We start from the raw sequence: 17,303 nt of genomic DNA, 5'->3' as shown, positions 1-17,303 counted from the left end.
GCTTCACTTCATCCCCCTTGCGATTGCATTGCCGGTATGTCTTTATGCTTTCCGTAGATATTTCTGCTCTATATTAGCCTAGCCTAGCCAGTTGTACTCCCAGTTTAGTCACTAGCTTTCTAAATGTTATGCATAATGTATATCATGTGTATTATGTATCTGTTCTATACCTGCACTGATTCTATGTATATCATTGTTCACAGTTTCACCGCATCAATATACCACTACGTTTAATAAAGCACAGACTCAACCACAGTCTCCTTATTGGACCCCGGTATAGCGGTTTAGCTGACTGTATAGCTACGTATGAGCCTGCCTCAGCTAGTGAGGACAGAACATCCCCCATACTGTATATGGGGTATCGTATGTTCAGAAGAAACTGAAATACAAATTTTGGAGTTCATTTTTTCCTGTTACTCTTGTTAAAATAAAAAAAATTGAGCCTAAAGTTAAATTTTAGTGAAAAGAAAAGTTAAATGTTAATTTTTTCCTTTCACATTCCATTAATTCCTGTGACGCACCTAATGGTTAATAAACTTCTTGAATGTGGTTTTGGTGCAGTTTTTAGAATGGTGTCACTTTTGGGTATCCTCTATCATATAGACCCCTCAAAGTGACTTCAAATCTGATGTGGTCCCTAAAAAAAAATGTTTTTGCAAATTTAGTAGTAAACTTGAGAAATTGCTGGTCAACTTTTAACCCTTTAACTTTTAAAACATTTTGCTTGAAAAATTGTGCTGATGTAAAGTAGACATGTGGGAAAAGTTATTTATTAAGTATTTTGTGTGACATATCTCTGAGTTAAGGGCATAAAAATTCAAATTTTGAAAATTGCAAAATGTTCAAAATTTTCTCCAAATTTCTGTTTTTTACACAATTAAACGCAAGTCATATCGCAGAACTTTTACCACTATTGTGAAGTACAATATGTCACGAAAAACGATCTCAGAATCAACGGGATCTGCTAAAGCGTTCCAGAGTTATCACCTCATATAGTGACAGAGGTCAGAATTGTAAAAATTTGCCTGTTCATTAACGTGCAAACCACCTTGGGGGGTAATAAAGGGGTTAACGCTTACAATGCTTATAACAAAAAAAGAAACAATCCGTCATTAATATTTTCATTATTTATAGTTTGTTGTAGATTATTACTGAATAAATGAAAACAAATTTCCCTGACCGGGAATCGAACCCGGGCCGCGGCGGTGAGAGCGCCGAATCCTAACCACTAGACCACCAGGGAAGATGGCACATGCATGTATGGTCAACCTTAGTGAATTTCTCTATGGACAGGTACCAGAGGATCCAAAATTGATAATTCGATATTTGCTGTGGACTTTGATTTTACAAGGATCTACACTAGAGTAGTTAACCTATTGCCACATTCCTGGCTGCTATGTGGACTTGGCTCTATATATGTCTGCTAAGGTTCGTCTAAAAACCACAACATGTAATGCCTATCCAGGTTGTACCTCACAGTGATTAAATCCAACCACATAGGGGCAAAATAACAACTTTCTATAGTTGGTCTACAGAACATTTTCAAACTTACTGACTAAAATCTTCCCAAAACTCAGACTAACCACAATAAATCCAATAACTCCTAGTCTGATGTCTGCTGTAATTGTTATCATTCCCTTTTTCCATTTCCATTTTTCTCCGTGCAGCCCAGACTGCTCTTACTATTATTTCTAGTACTTGCTATGTGTAAATGTTTGGTACTATCGGTTACATCATATTCTGACCTTCTGTGACAACATAAATAACCTCTCCCTGGGTGACTGACCACATTGTCAAAGAGTGCTGTAGTGCCAATCAATAGAAGGCTCTTACACACAATGTTGGTTTCAAGGTCTATTGTGTCTACATCTTTCAAGTGCGAGTGAAAAAAGCATTAACTTATGAAGTGGTTTCTGAAAAAATCTCTAAAAAATGCTATTGCATTTTATGCCTATAGCGGTTTCCATAGATTGCCCTGTATAAATAGCCCCCTATACACAATACCAGTCAATGTGCCAGACAGAATCAGTGTGCTTTATGTCTGAAAGAAGTGATTTACTTTTTTTATAGGATAAGTTGTACTGTACAGTCATGGACAAAAATTTTGAGAATGAGACAAATATTAATTTTTCCAAAGTCTACTGCTTCATTTTTTCTAATGGCAATTTGCATATACTCCTGAATGTCAGAGTGATCAGCTTAACAGCAATTACTGTACTTGCAAAGTCAATATTTGCCCAGAAAATGAACTTTAACTCCCAAAACACATTTCAACATCATTGCAGTCCTGCCTTAAAAGGAGCAGCTAACATCGTTTTAGTGATTGATCCATTAACACAGGTGTGGGTGTTGATGAGGACAGGGCTGGCGATCAATCAGTCATGATTAAGTAAGAATGACATTACTGGACACTTTAAAAGGAGGCTGGTGCTTGGTATCATTGTTTCTCTTCAATTAACCATGGTTATCTCTAAAGAAACACGTGCAGCCATCATTGCACTGCACAAAAATGGCCTAACAGGGAAGAGTATCGCAGCTACAAAGACTGCACCTCAGTCAATAATCTATCGCATCATCAAGAACTTCAAGGAGAGCGCTTCCATTGTTGTCAAAAATGCTCCAGGGCGCCCAAGAATGACCAGCAAGCGCCAGGACCGTATCTTAAAACTGTTTCAGCTGCGGGATCGGACTACCAGCAGTGCCGAGCTTGCTCAGCTATGGCAGCAGGCTGGTGTGAGTGCTTCTGCACGCACTGTGAGGCGGAGACTCTTTGAGCAAGGCCTGGTTTCAAGGAGGGCAGCAAAGAAGCCACTTCTCTCCAGAAAAAACATCAGGGACCGACTGATTTTCTGCAAAAGGTACAGGGAGTGGACTGCTGAGGACTGGGGCAAAGTCATTTTCTCTGAATCCCCTTTTCGATTGTTTGGGACATCTGGAAAACAGCTTATTCGGAGAAGAAGAGGTGAGCGATACCACCAGTCTTGTCTCATGCCAACTGTAAAGCATCCTGAAACCATTCATGTCTGGGGTTGCTTCTCAGCCAAGGGAATCGGCTCACTCACAGTCTTGCCTAAAAACACAGCCATGAATAAAGAATGGTACCAGAATGTCCTCCAAGAGCAACTTCTCCCAACCGTCCAAGAGCAGTTTGGCGCCCAACAATGCCTTTTCCAGCATGATGGAGCATCTTGCCATAAAGCAAAGGTGATAACTAAATGGCTCATGGAACAAAACATAGAGATTTTGGGTCCATGGCCTGGAAACTCCCCAGATCTTAATCCCATTGAGAACTTGTGGTCAACCATCAAGAGACGGGTGGACAAACAAAAACCAACAAATTCTGGCAAAATGTAAGCATTGATTATGCAAGAATGGACTGCTATCAGTCAGGATTTGGTCCAGAAGTTGATTGAGAGCATGCCAGGGAGAATTGCAGAGGTCTTGAAGAAGAAGGGTCAACACTGCAAATATTGACTTGCTGCATTAACTCATTCTAACTGTCAATATAACCTATTGGCACTCATAATATGATTGCAATTATATTTCTGTATAATAATAATCTTTATTTTTTAATAATAATCTTTATTTTTATATAGCGCCAACATATTCCGCAGCGCTTTACAGTTTTGCACACATTATCATCACTGTCCCCGATGGGGCTCACAATCTAGATGCCCTATCAGTATGTCTTTGGAATGTGGGAGGAAACCGGAGTACCCGGAGGAAACCCACGCAAACACGGAGAGAACATACAAACTCTTTGCAGATGTTGTCCTTGGTGGGATTCGAACCCAGGACCCCAGCGCTGCAAGGCTGCAGTGCTATCCACTGAGCCACCGTGCTGCCCTGTATGTGATATAAGCATCAGACAAACACTAATAAAAACCAGGGGGCAGCTGATTATGTGAAAATATAATTTTGGTGTCATTCTCAAAAATTTTGGCCATGACTGTACACAAAACACTGATTGTAGCATGTTTCCTGTGCTGGGCACTGTAGAGTGAGGTGTTGGCACCATCTACTGTTCATTGTTGGTCCTTGTGTCATGATCCGTTCCAGGGTTTATTAGTGTCTGCCCTTTTTTGAATGGATCGTATCAAGGGTTAACTTTGCTCTGCCTCATTCTGGGTTCGGGTTTGCTATTTAGCGCCCATGAATCTTGCTGGCAGTGTCAGTTATAATTCTGTCTTCGGCTTGCGAACCTGACTCTGGAAACCCTTGGTTTGTCCTGCTGTGAACCCTGACTTGTCCTGTGTCTGTTATATCCCCCTCTGTCTGCCCTTTCCCTGTGTTTGTCTGTTCTGATTGATTCTCTGATTCTGATCTCCTGGCTTGGCTATTGACTCTTTCTTGATTTATCCCTATTGTACCGTATTTTGCTCGCCATGGTTTACTGATCTCTTGCTACATCCTGACTATCCTTTCTGTTTTAATCCTTTTTGTACTGACGTGTTATCTTGTGCCCTGACTCGGCTTTTTCTGACTACTCTCTTGCCACCAGGTGGCATCTGTTCAGCTGCTCAGTGTGTGCAGTCTCGCGTCCCTATTAAATTCCCCCTGGTGAAGGTTGCGCTGTATTGCACTGCAGCTTCATGACACCTTGACGCACGACTAAGCATTAAAGGGGTTGCCCTGAATCAACTGATGGCTTCTCCTTGGGATAGGTCATCAGTGTCTGATCGGTGTGGTGCAACACCCAGCTCTGATCAGAAGTGACGAGCCGGCAACAGTGCGCACTTTGTAAAGAGAGAACAAGAGAGCTGAGGCCAGATCTTCCCCAGCAAGTGACGTCACTTCTGATCAGAGCCGACGAGAGAGCGCACCATCACTGTGCACTGAGAAGAACAAGGACAGGAATCTACTGGGCATCTCTCAGAACTGCAAATCAACGTATGCCCCTGAAATGAAGGTTACTGATGACGCTTCGTTTTAGAGAGGTGGGAGCCCCCTGATGACGCTTCGTTTGAGTATCCCATCATGCACTGGGCTTCTCAAATGAGGCGTCATCAAACAGGAAGTAGTAGATAAAAATAAAGCAATTATATAGAGTAGTGAGGGAAGGATAGGTAATTTTAATTGAAGTTCATTAGAAAAAAGATTAGATTATGTCAATAAATACAGGAAAGATATCTATCTTGGTACCGTGTTAGCCAGTAGATAGAAAAATATTTAGAATTGAGAGTCCTCAGTGGTTGATACCTTTTAATGGCTAACTGAAAAGATGGTAACAATTTGCAAGCTTTCTAGACTACTTAGGTCCCTTCATCAGGCAAAGACTAATACAAATTCTGATATTGCATAAATATGTGGGTTTTTTTCAGAATTTGTATTAGTCTATGCCTGATGAAGGGACATGCATAGTCTCGAAAGCTTGCAATTTGTTACCATCTTTCAGTTAGCCATTTAGGGTATGTGCACACGTTGCCGATTTGCTTGTGGATTTTTCCGCGCATTTTTGATGTGTTTTTTTTGTGCGGATTTGATGCGTTTTTTTTATGCATTTTCGAAAGCTAAATAAACATCTATTATTGAACACAAAAAAAAGATTTGTGATGTAATTTCTAGTCCAACCTCCTCTTTTGCATTTGTCCAACCCATACTCCATTACACATAGATAGATGGATAGATAGATAGATAGATAGATAGACACATAGATAGGTAGATAGATATGGGATAGATAGATAGATAATATCTATCGATCTATGTATAGATCTATCTATGTATAGATCTATCTCATCACTCCATCTATCTATACATCTCATTCCTTTTATCTATCTATAGATAGATAGATAGATAGAAGGAATGAGATAGATATATCTATTCACATATCTATCTATAGATATAGATGCAGCTTGCACGTGTTCATATTAGTAGTGCTGGTTGTTTTTTTCTCTATTTGATGTATGGATGCGGCTGCATCCCCACTGATCGTGCACTCCTCCCATTGACCTTGCAGGTGGTGGTAATCTACTCTACCTGCCCATAAATTGTAGGTTTAGCCCGAAGTGACATGTTTTGTCCAGAGTTGTAGGCTGGTGGCCCAAAATTGGCATGTATGGTAGTGTAGGACCCATCAAAGGGAGATCACCTTGCCGTGGTTGATGGGCACACATGAATTGGCCAATTTATGTGCTAAGAATCTTCATTTTATCTTTAACTGTAAGTTTTATGAAAAAAAATGTTTTGAAAATTTTTTTATGAAAAATATTTTTGAGAAGTATAATTCATATTGAATATTTGTTTGTGTTTTCACATGGCCTAGATTCATGTACATGTGCTGCTGTGTTCTTCTTTATCTATATGATGCAGCTTGCACGTGTTCACATTAGGAGTGCTGGTTGGTTTTTTTCTCTATCTATAGATATATATATCTATAGATAGATATATCTATGGATAGATGTAGATAGAAATATGGATAGTTAGATAGATATATGGATAGATACATCTATGTATCTATAGATATATCTATACTATAGATAGATATATCCATAGTTATATATAGATATATCTATAGAAAATATCCATAGATATTCATCTATAGATATATCTATAGATATATAACAGCAAGGCCAATGTTTATTAATGATCAATTTAATTTTGAAAAAAAAAATGTGAAAAAAAAATGGCGTGGGCTTCCGTGCAATTTTCTGTGCCAGAGGGGGAAAGCCGATGGCCGGGGGCCAATATTTGGAGCCTGGGAAGGGGGTAACACCCATGCCCCTTCCTAGGCTATGAATATCGGCCCACAGCTGTCTGCATAGCCTTTACTGTAGGGAGACCCCCCAAAGAAATGACGTGGGGTCCCCCTATATATTTTATAGCCAGATAGGCTATGCAGACAGCTGTGGGTTGATATTTATAGCTTAGGAAGGGGACATGGATATTGCCCCCCCGGCTACAAATACCAGCTCCCAACCGCCCCAGAAATGGCGCATCTGTAAGATGCGCCAATTCCGACACTTAGCCTCTCTCTTCCCACTGCCCTGTAATGGTGGCACAAGGGGTAATAAGGGGTAAATGTCACCTTTGTATTGTAAGGTGACATTAAGCCCTGTTACTAATGGAGAGGCGTCAATAAAACACCTATCCATTACTAATCCTATAGTAGTGAAAGTGCTAAATAAAGACACAGCCAGAAGAAAGGTATTCTAATATTCGTAATTTCACCATACTAACAAGCACATCTAATTTCTGCGATGCCCTCGATCGCCTGTCAAAAATAAAAATTAATAAACCAACCGTATACTCCCTGTCCGACGCAGTCCAATTAATAACGAGTGTCCCACGACGATCTCCCCTATAGAACAGTGACATGTGCACAGCGTTTTTGAATTTCCATAGGTTTACATGGTACTGTACACCGCATGGAAAACTGCTGCGGATCCACAGGGCCAAATCCGATGCGGATCTGCAGCCAAATCTGCAACGTGTGCACATAGCCTAAAAGGTATCAACCACTGAGGACTCTTAATTTTGAATATTTGTCAATAAATAGAAATTTAGGATGACAATAACATTTTGTTTCAGACCACCCCTTTGATAGCTGATTTAAAAAGACAGACTGCAATAAACGACTGCCGACGACTAATTTATTGATTGGTGATCGTTTAGTGCCATTGGTCGGTCCATGTAAATATACCCCTGTACAGTACCTATAAATATTTACATACCACTGATGTCTGTCTGCAGCCTTTTTCTTTTTCATCTTCATTCTGTCAAACATTTATGTCAACATCCTAATGCCATCCCCAGCTGAAGCACTTCACAAAAAAGGCTTCCACTACTAGGCCGGTGACGTCCTCTCCCTCCTGCATCATTTGTACTATCCATCGAACTGACCTCCTGATGAACCGATTTGATGGAGAAATGAGTTGAGGAACAGCCGAGTTTCATGATAAGTCCATCTCATTCATTACGACCCTTTAGACGACTGTATATTCTTTTGGACTATTATGTCTTTACTAGATGGTGGCCCGATTCTAACGAATCGGTATTCTAGAATATGTATGACAGAACTTGTTCAGTAAACATAAACGTAGCATAGAACAGCCCACGTAGCATATAGCACAGCCCATGTAGCGTAGCATATAGCACAGCCACGTAGCATATAACACAGCCCACGTAGCATATAGCACAGCCACGTAGTATATAACACAGCCACATAGCAAATAGCACAGCCACGTAGCATATAACAGCCCACGTAGTATATAGCACAACCACGTTGTATATAACACAGCCACATAGTATATAGCACAGCCACGTAGCATATAACAACCCACATAGCATATAGCACAGCCACGTAGCATATAACAGCACACGTAGTATATAGCACAGCCACGTAGTATATAACATAGCAACGTAATATATAGCACAGCCATGTAGTATATAGCACAGCCACATAGCATATAGCACAGCCACATAGTATATAACAGCCCACGTAGTATATAGCACAGCCACATAGCATATAGCACAGCCACGTAGCATATACAGTCCACATAGTATATAGCACAGCCATGTAGTATCTAACAGCCCACGTAGCATATAACACAGCCCACGTAGTATATAGTACAGTCCACGTAGTATATAGCACAATCCACGTAGTATATAGTACAGTCGACGTAGTGTATAGTACAGTCCACATAGTATATAACACAGACACGTAGTATATAGCAGTCCATGTAGTATATAGCACAATCCACGTAGTATATAGCACAGTCCACATAGTATATAACACAGCCCACGTAGTATATAACACAGCCCACATAGTATATAGCACAATCCACGTAGTATATAGCACAGCCACATAGTATATAGCACAGCCATATAGTATATAGCACAGGCACAGCCCACATAGTGTATAGCACAGCCACGCAGTATATAGCAGCCACATAGTATATAACACAGCCCACATAGTATATAGCACAGTCCACATAGTATATAACACAGTCCACATAGTATATAGTACAGACAAAGAAATGGACAAAGAAATGGAAATAGACCTTTGACAATTATATATATAGATATGTATATGGGGTCTCTTGGTATGGATTAACGAGCCGGGGATTTCTAGTTTTGCCTGTCTTCCCATCTATCAGTGTTTCCTGACACAGGGCTAGTAGGGATTATATGTTCACACACATGAACACAGACCACAGATCTCACCAGTAATGGAATCACCAAAATGTGTGAAGAAGGCCTAAGATATATATGCTGTAGAATAGGAGACGTAACTAATGACATAAGGCCCCATTCACATGTCCTTGTCTTGGTATGTGTACATCACCTGGTGACTTTGAGGATTGGCAATGTTACTGACGTCACCACTATTCAGGAACTAGTGCAGCATTGCGTGACCCGTAAGTGGTTGTTTGCAAAGCCCATGGAGCGTCAGAACGAGGTTCCATAGGCTATGTACGGTGGATTCACTGGACTATGTTGGGTTTGGTAGTCTACGTAGGACCTGCATGAGATTCTTTAATAAAGTGGTGAACCAGGGAAAGTGTTGGGGATTATTCATTTCAATAATTTTTTTGTGTGTTTCCTTTTTATTACTTAGTAATGGGGGTGTCTGATAGACACCTCTCCATTATTAGTACCAGTGCTTGATGTCAGCTGTGTTTTTAGCCACTTCACAGCTGACATCAACCCCAAGTACCATTACCCTGATTTCCAAAGCATCAGGGTATCGGGAACAGCCAAAGGTGAAGCATGAGAATTGGAGCATCTCATGTGATGCTCCACCTCTGGGGCAGCTGTGGGCTGTTATTTTAGGCTGGGAAGGGCCCAATAACCATGGCCCTACCCAGTCTGATAACATCAGGTCTCAACTATCTGCTTTACCTTTGCTGGTTACTAAAAACGCGGAGACCCTACGTCATGATTTTCATGTATTTATTTATTAGGCTAATAGCTGAAAATCTATAAATGAAGTGTCTGGTTTGACTTTTATCTCAAATTTATCTCATAAAGGGTCGAAATTGACTTTTAAGATTGCTACTCCTAATAGGTGGTGCTGGATTCAAGTCCTCTTCCTCTGAAAACGCTGATTGCATACGTGTATATGGTAGAGGTGACTATATTGTATTCAGTTGGCTTGTGCACTTTTTTCTTTTCTCTTGTTTAGTAGAGTTGCGGTTTTAAGATGTCCAGGAGTGGAAGCGGCAGGCGAACTGGTTTTAGGTATTTTTCATTATGTGAGTGACATTTTCATCAAGTTCCACGTTGAAGCCTGTAGAGAAAAGAAGCACAGTGGGTGAAAGTTTTCATGAAATCACACCCACTTTGCTTGGACATATAGGCTCTGTTCACACATAGCGTTAATGCTGCCTTTTTTTGTGCTGTGTTTTTTTGCAGAGTAATTCTGCTGCTTTCAACTATCCAAGCAAATCGGATGTGATTTTATGAAAACTCCTGACAGCAAAAATTTTTGAAAAAAATGCTATTACTTTTTTAAGTGCAGAATTAAAGTTTTTCTGTGGAGTTAAAAAAAAATTAAAAACTCTGCTTCAAATGCATCAAATAAGAGGGAAACGAATAAAAAATGCAGGAAGTGATGAATAAACATAGAATATTGTTATTTTGAATTTTGTTGTACACACCCGAATAAAAAGTACAGAATAAAAACAAACATAGTATTTACCAACGTGTGAAACAAATCAAATAAAAAATATGATAAAAAGGAAGAATAAAAACCACTCTAAAACTATCAAAGAAAAATTGCCCCATGTTTAAGATACTATTTCTGGGATGTTTGGCAACAGGGTGTGGCCTAATGGAAAGTGGGTATGACTTTTGAGGAAAGAGGTTGTGGCCTAGCTTACGAGACCATGTAACAAAATTTACTGCTAATTACACTGGTCTACAAAAAAATTTTTTTCTGGCGTGGACTTTAAGAACAGTTTTAGACTAATTTGAGGCTGCTGAATTCAAATCTGATCTTATAATTTCTCTATCACATCACGTTTTTGCGCTATAGGTTTATAGCCCATTTTCAAGAATTCCATGATAAATATAAGTAGTGTATGAAAAGTGCCGGTTTATACGGTTCACTAAGGTAAATGTAGTTTTCATTTAGTCTCCCAATAAATGTGAGAATATCTTTGTTTTCTTTGAACATGCATAATTCCCATTTGTTATGATAACACCCTTGTTTTCTGTGCTACTGGGACAGTAGAGCTACAGCAGAGCATTGGGTGAAAACTGAATGGCCTCAGCGACAAAGTTTGGCATCTGGCGATAAGAATGTCATCCATGATCCTCTAGTAGATAGGAAGGACATTGTCTTTCCTCCTTTACACATAAAACTTGGATTGATGAAGCAGTTCGTCAAAGCTCTCAATCACAGTGGAGAATGCTTTAACTGTATATGTTCAACTTTTCCTGGTCTTAGTGAAGAGAAGAAAAAGGCTGGAATATTTGATGGACCTCAAATAGGAACACTTATGAGAGACCCAAATTTTATCACATCAATAAATAAGACAGAAGAAAGAGCTTGGAATGCATTTGGTAATGTGGTGCAGAATTTCCTAGGGAATAAGAAAGCAGACAACTATGAAGAGATTGTGGAAGAGCTACTGATGAGTCTGCGAAATCTTGGATGTAGAATGAGGATCAAGATTCACTATTTACACAGCCATTTGGACTTTTTTCCAGAGAACCTTGGGGATGTGAGCGAGGAACAAGGGGAGCGTTTTCATCAGGACATTAAAACAATGGAAGAACGGTATCGAGGCCGGTGGGACTCACATATGATGGCGACTATTGCTGGAGCTTGTGAGAGACAACCCAGAAGCTGTACATCACAGATCAGCCAAGAAAAGAAAGTTCAAATAACTGCCTTTTGTCATTCATCTGTGTGCCATATATATGTGTTTTTATATTTTGTAGTTTAATTCTGTAAGTATATTTGATTTGCTGCACATAGACTTTGTAATCTTTGTTATTCCTTGATTAAAAATATACAATGTAGTATCAAAAATCATGTGTTTTTATCATAAAACATTAGATAGGAGTAATTTTCATCAAAAATGGAAAATATCTCGAAATCCTGATGTGATAGCCAAAAACGGAGTTCATATTCGTAATCAGCAGCCGAAATTGACTTAAAATGTTTTAAAACCTTTTGCCAGAAAAATTGCGTTGACCAGTGTTTATTAGCTCGAAGAAAGCCAACTTGTTAGTGTAAACCTAAGTCAAAAGATGATCTTCCCTGACCGGGAATCGAACCCGGGCCGCGGCGGTGAGAGCGCCGAATCCTAACCACTAGACCACCAGGGAACCTGCTTGCTGACCTGAGGAGGGCATTCTAGGTCTCTGCCTAACCAATTGTGCAGCACTAATTGTATACTCAAGTAGGGTAATTAGTCAAGTGGAACCTGCATAGAAAGCTGGAGTGATCCGACAGAACATTTGGTGAAATATTTACAGGGTTGTCTAGTGCCACTCACAGTAAGAATTATAGAATGGAAGAGGGAAGTGGACTAACAGCATCAGTGTGTAGCAGGAAAGTTGAAAGGCAGATTGGTTACTTGGGGAAGGAAGAGTTTTGTATCCACAGATTCCACATTTTATCAAAAATCTCTCTGCCGTCAGCTCTTGTGGCTTTTTTTTAATGTAAAATATTATGAACACTTTATTTGACCACTTCAATTAGCTGCTATGTGAATTCTGGTCAATATTGAGCAAAATTGTGTTAGTTCACCCATGGGGTTATTAATTCCCAGTGGTTTGTCGACCAACAAGAACACAAAGGACTCAAAAGCCAATTGTTGGTTAAAGATAACCTGTCACCTGAATTTGGCGGGACCGGTTTTCGGTCATATGGGCGGAGTTTTCGGGTGTTTGATTCACCCTTTCCTTACCCGCTGGCTGCATGCTGGCCGCAATATTGGATTGAAGTTCATTATCTGTCCTCCGTAGTACACGCCTGTGCAAGGCATATCCTAGTGTCAATACATCATTTACTCCCCCACACTCTCAATTCATCATTATTTGCTCTCCCCGTCCCCCCATGCTCAAGTCATCATTTGCTGTTCCAAACCCCCACCTTCGAAGCATAATTTGCTGTCCCCCGTCCCCCACCTTCAATACATCATTTGCTGTCCCCCATCCCCCACCTTCAATACATTGTTTGCTTTCCTTTGTCCCCACCATCAATTCATCATTTGCTGTCCCGCATACCCCACCTTTAATACATCATTTGCTGCCCTGTCCCCTACCTCAATTCATCATTTGCTGTCTCCCGTACCCCACCCTCAATTCATCATCATTTGCTGTCCCTCACTTTCAATTCATCATTTGCTGCCCCCACCATAATCCACTCTCAATTTATCATCATTTGCTGTCTCCCACCCTCAGTTCATCATCATTTGCTACCCCACAGCCAGTTAATTCATTTTATTAAAAAAAATGTTATTCATACTTACCTCTCATCCGATCCCATGCAGCTCCACTTCTGAGCTGGTATTCTGGCATGAGTGCAAGTCGTCAACTATGCAAAGACGTCATTGCATAGGTACTGTCAACAGAACGACACAGAAGAGGTGGCGACAGCTTGCCTGGACGGTCTTGGAGCTCCAGGAAAGCTCCCAGCACCGACATGTGCATTGCCGAAGGTGGTGCGCCAGCAAAGAATGCATTATTATACCCTTGGGCCCGGTGAGCAGAAGCAAAAGGGCAGTAAGGACAGCAATGCCCTGTTGGCGGTCCCGGTGACTCCACAGCTCTGCACTCACAATCACATTACGGTAAAAATAAAGCACTCAACGCAAACAACAAGCTTTCAGTGTCGTATATCTTTATGTGAAATAATTTCAAAAGCTTAAAGCAGTTTCTAGTCTATTGTAAACAAATTATGTGTAGGACTACTGCAGCGAAACACGATGCCAGCTAAATATAGAAACTCAATACAACTTTAATCCCAGATTTTTCAAAGTTTGAAAATAATTTTATATCTATCAAGATGTAAAACATGTTTCATTTAACATGGGCTTTCTATGCCTTGAAATGTTTACAAATTTATGGCATTAAAAAGAGAAGAAAAAAAAAACAAGCAAAAATTTATTTTGCCCCGTGTGAGGATCGAACTCACGACCTTCAGATTATGAGACTGACGCGCTACCTACTGCGCTAACGAGGCAACTGGAAAACTCAAAACAGCGGAGGGCACCATCTACTATATCAGATTGTTGGGATCTACCGGGAACATGTCACAACTAGTGTTGAGCGATACCGTCCGATACTTGAAAGTATCGGTATCGGATAGTATCGGCCGATACCCGAAAAATATCGGATATCGCCGATACCGATATCCGATACCAATACAAGTCAATGAGACATCAAGTATCAGAAGGTATTCTCATGGTTCCCAGGGTCTGAAGGAGAGGAAACTCTCCTTCAGGCCCTGGGATCCATAGGGATGTGTAAAATAAAGAATTAAAATAAAAAATATTGATATGCTCACCTCTCCGGCGGCCCCTGGACATCACGCTGCTAACCGGGAGGCTTCTTTGTTTAAAATGCGCGCCTTTAGGACCTGCGAATGACGTCCCGGCTTCTGATTGGTCGCGTGCCGCCCATGTGACCGGCACGCGACCAATCAGAAGCCGCAACGTCATTCGCAGGTCCTCAATTCCTAGAATTAGGAGTTTTTGTGAATGAGAATGACGTCGCGGCTTCTGATTGGTCGCGTGCCGGTCACATGGGCGGCACGCGACCAATCAGAAGCCGCGACGTCATTCTCATTCACTAAACTCCTAATTCTAGGAATTGAGGACCTGCGAATGACGTCACGGCTTCTGATTGGTCGCGTGGCGGTCACATGGGCGGCACGCGACCAATCAGAAGCCGGGACGTCATTCGCAGGTCCTAAAGGCGCGCATTTTAAACAAAGAAGCCTCCCGGTTAGCAGCGTGATGTCCAGGGGCCGCCGGAGAGGTGAGCATATCAATATTTTTTATTTTAATTCTTTATTTTACACATTTCTATTGATCCGATACCGATACCCGATATCACAAAAATATCGGATCTCGGTATCGGAATTCCGATACCGCAAGTATCGGCCGATACCCGATACTTGCGGTATCGGAATGCTCAACACTAGTCACAACAGTAACAGAAAACAAAAAAAAACACCAAAATGTATACAATAATAAAGTTTATCAAACACCACAAACACCAAAAAAAATTATTTAAAAAACATTTAAAAAACAGTAATATACATCCCAACAGTTGGACCAGCCGCCGGACAAAAAACTAGATACACCCAGTTAGATAATTCAAGATATAACATCAAAAATACTGACAATAATCATATAGCAAAACTGGACCATGCATTAAAGAAACAAGGGGGAAATACAAAATGCTGTGCCAAAACTTGCAATAAGAATGGATGTAAGAAATGAGTGATCAACTGCAAAGGACATAAAGTGCCTAGTGCAATGGATGAAACAAGAGCAGGAATGGCCAAAACCCGCTCACATGTCCATGTGTGCAAAATAAGAAACAAGTTGTTGCAGCTTCACAACATGAAAGAGATTGACTAAAGCTTTAAATCAGGCTGGAGAATGCTTTACCCCAAGGAATAAATACCTAATAAATACCTAATGAGCAAGACCAGTGAGGATAAGGGTCCAAAGTCTGGGGGCACTAAAGCCCAACGAGGCAACTGGGCACTGGTCATCCTTGTGGCCATTGAATACAACACGTGCACTGAAAGTACGGGGAGGGTGGATTGCTAACTATAAAAAAGCCTAGTTTAATTGGCACAAAAGGTTTCTTTGGTGCCATTTTTTTATTTGTCTTAGAATTATGTTAGCCATTAAATTTTGGAACAATTTATCAAACTGGCGCATTTCAATCTCATTTTATAAAAGTGAAGAGAACAAGTAAACCTCAAAACACTCTTACCACATTTGTAATAAAAGTCAACAAATTTAACATGCATACACCAGATGAAAGTGGAGACAAAAGCAGCTTTAAAAACTTCTGAAGACAAAATATTAATTACAAAAAGAGGTTCAACAACCTTAATGAATGAACATCACATTTCATCCAATTTCTGCATATTAGGCCTCATTCACATGTACAGCACCATGGAATCAATGGTGCTATATAAATAAATAATGATAATAATAATAATTCACACATCCATTTTGACCTGTAGGCATTTTTTTCTAGATTTTTGGTTTGTGTTTCTAATTTTTTTTTTACCGTGTGTGTAGCACCCATTTTCTATTTCGCATTAAAAAAATAGAATGAAAGTGTCCAAGCTTCTCTTAACCATTGGACAGTGAAAAATGGACAGAACTAAGATGAAACATGGATGGCATCCCTCAGCTGTCCGTTTCTTTAGTCAGGGATCTACAGTGGCATGTGAAAGTTTGGTCACCCCTGGGTAAAATTACTGTTATTGTGAACAGTTAAGAAAGCTAAAGATGGAATGATCTCTAAAAGGGCTAAAGTTAAAGATGACATATTTCCTTTGTATTTTAGCCCCTCCGAAATATATTGTAATTTTTTTACATTTTAAAAATTACAAAAAAGGAAAATGGGCTAATGCAAAAGTTTTGGGACCCTTGGAGATTTGTGTGCTCAGATAACTTTGACCAAGGTTTCAGACCTTAATTAGTCTTTTAGGGTTATGGCTTGTTCACTATCATTGTTAGGAAAGGCCGGGTGATCAAATTGCCCAGCTTTATAAAACCATGTGCCAAAAACAGCAGCCATGGGTTATTCTAAGCAGCTGCATAGTACTCTGAAAATGAAAATGGTGGAGGCCCACAAAGCAGGAGAAGGCTATACAAAGAAAGCAAAGCATTTTGAAGTTGCCCTTTCCTCAGTTTGAAATGTAATTAAGAAATGGCAATTAACAGGAGCAGTGGAAGTCAAGATATGGTCTAGAACAGGGGTCCCCAACTCCAGTCCTCAAGGCCCACCAACAGGTCATGTTTTCAGGATTTCCTTTGCATTGCACAGGTGATGCAATTATTACCTGGGCAAGACTAAGGAAATCCTGAAAACATGACATGTTGGTGGGCCTTGAGGACTGGAGTTGGGGACCCCTGGTCTAGAAGACCAAGCAAAATTTCAGTGAGAGCAGCTCTTAGGATTGCTAGATAGGCAAATCATAATCCTCGCTTGATTGCAAAAGTCCCTCAAAAGATTTAGAAGATTCTGGAGTTGTGGTACATAGTTCTGCTGTCCTGTACAAATATGGCTTTCATGGAAGAGTAATCAGAACAAAACCTCTTGCGTGTCCTCACCTGCATCCCGATATCATGGCCATTTATGGTCTTTTTAAATGT

The 17,303-nt window shown here is 40.4% G+C and overlaps 3 non-coding genes across 3 annotated transcripts; all 3 read right to left on the bottom strand.

Moving 5' to 3' along the window:
• Window positions 1-1,171: 1,171 nt before the first annotated feature.
• On the bottom strand, window positions 1,172-1,243 carry TRNAE-CUC (transfer RNA glutamic acid (anticodon CUC)). The gene has a single exon. It is a non-coding gene; the product is annotated as a tRNA-Glu (tRNA).
• Window positions 1,244-12,204: 10,961 nt separating this feature from the next.
• On the bottom strand, window positions 12,205-12,276 carry TRNAE-CUC (transfer RNA glutamic acid (anticodon CUC)). Its single transcript has one exon. It is a non-coding gene; the product is annotated as a tRNA-Glu (tRNA).
• A 1,788-nt stretch (window positions 12,277-14,064) lies between these two features.
• On the bottom strand, window positions 14,065-14,137 carry TRNAM-CAU (transfer RNA methionine (anticodon CAU)). Its single transcript has one exon. It is a non-coding gene; the product is annotated as a tRNA-Met (tRNA).
• Between the last annotated feature and the right edge of the window lie 3,166 nt (window positions 14,138-17,303).

The sequence above is a fragment of the Ranitomeya imitator genome, chromosome 4 (assembly GCF_032444005.1).
Source record: "Ranitomeya imitator isolate aRanImi1 chromosome 4, aRanImi1.pri, whole genome shotgun sequence".
Lineage (NCBI taxonomy): Eukaryota > Metazoa > Chordata > Amphibia > Anura > Dendrobatidae > Ranitomeya > Ranitomeya imitator.
This window is presented reverse-complemented; position numbering and strand designations above follow the sequence as displayed.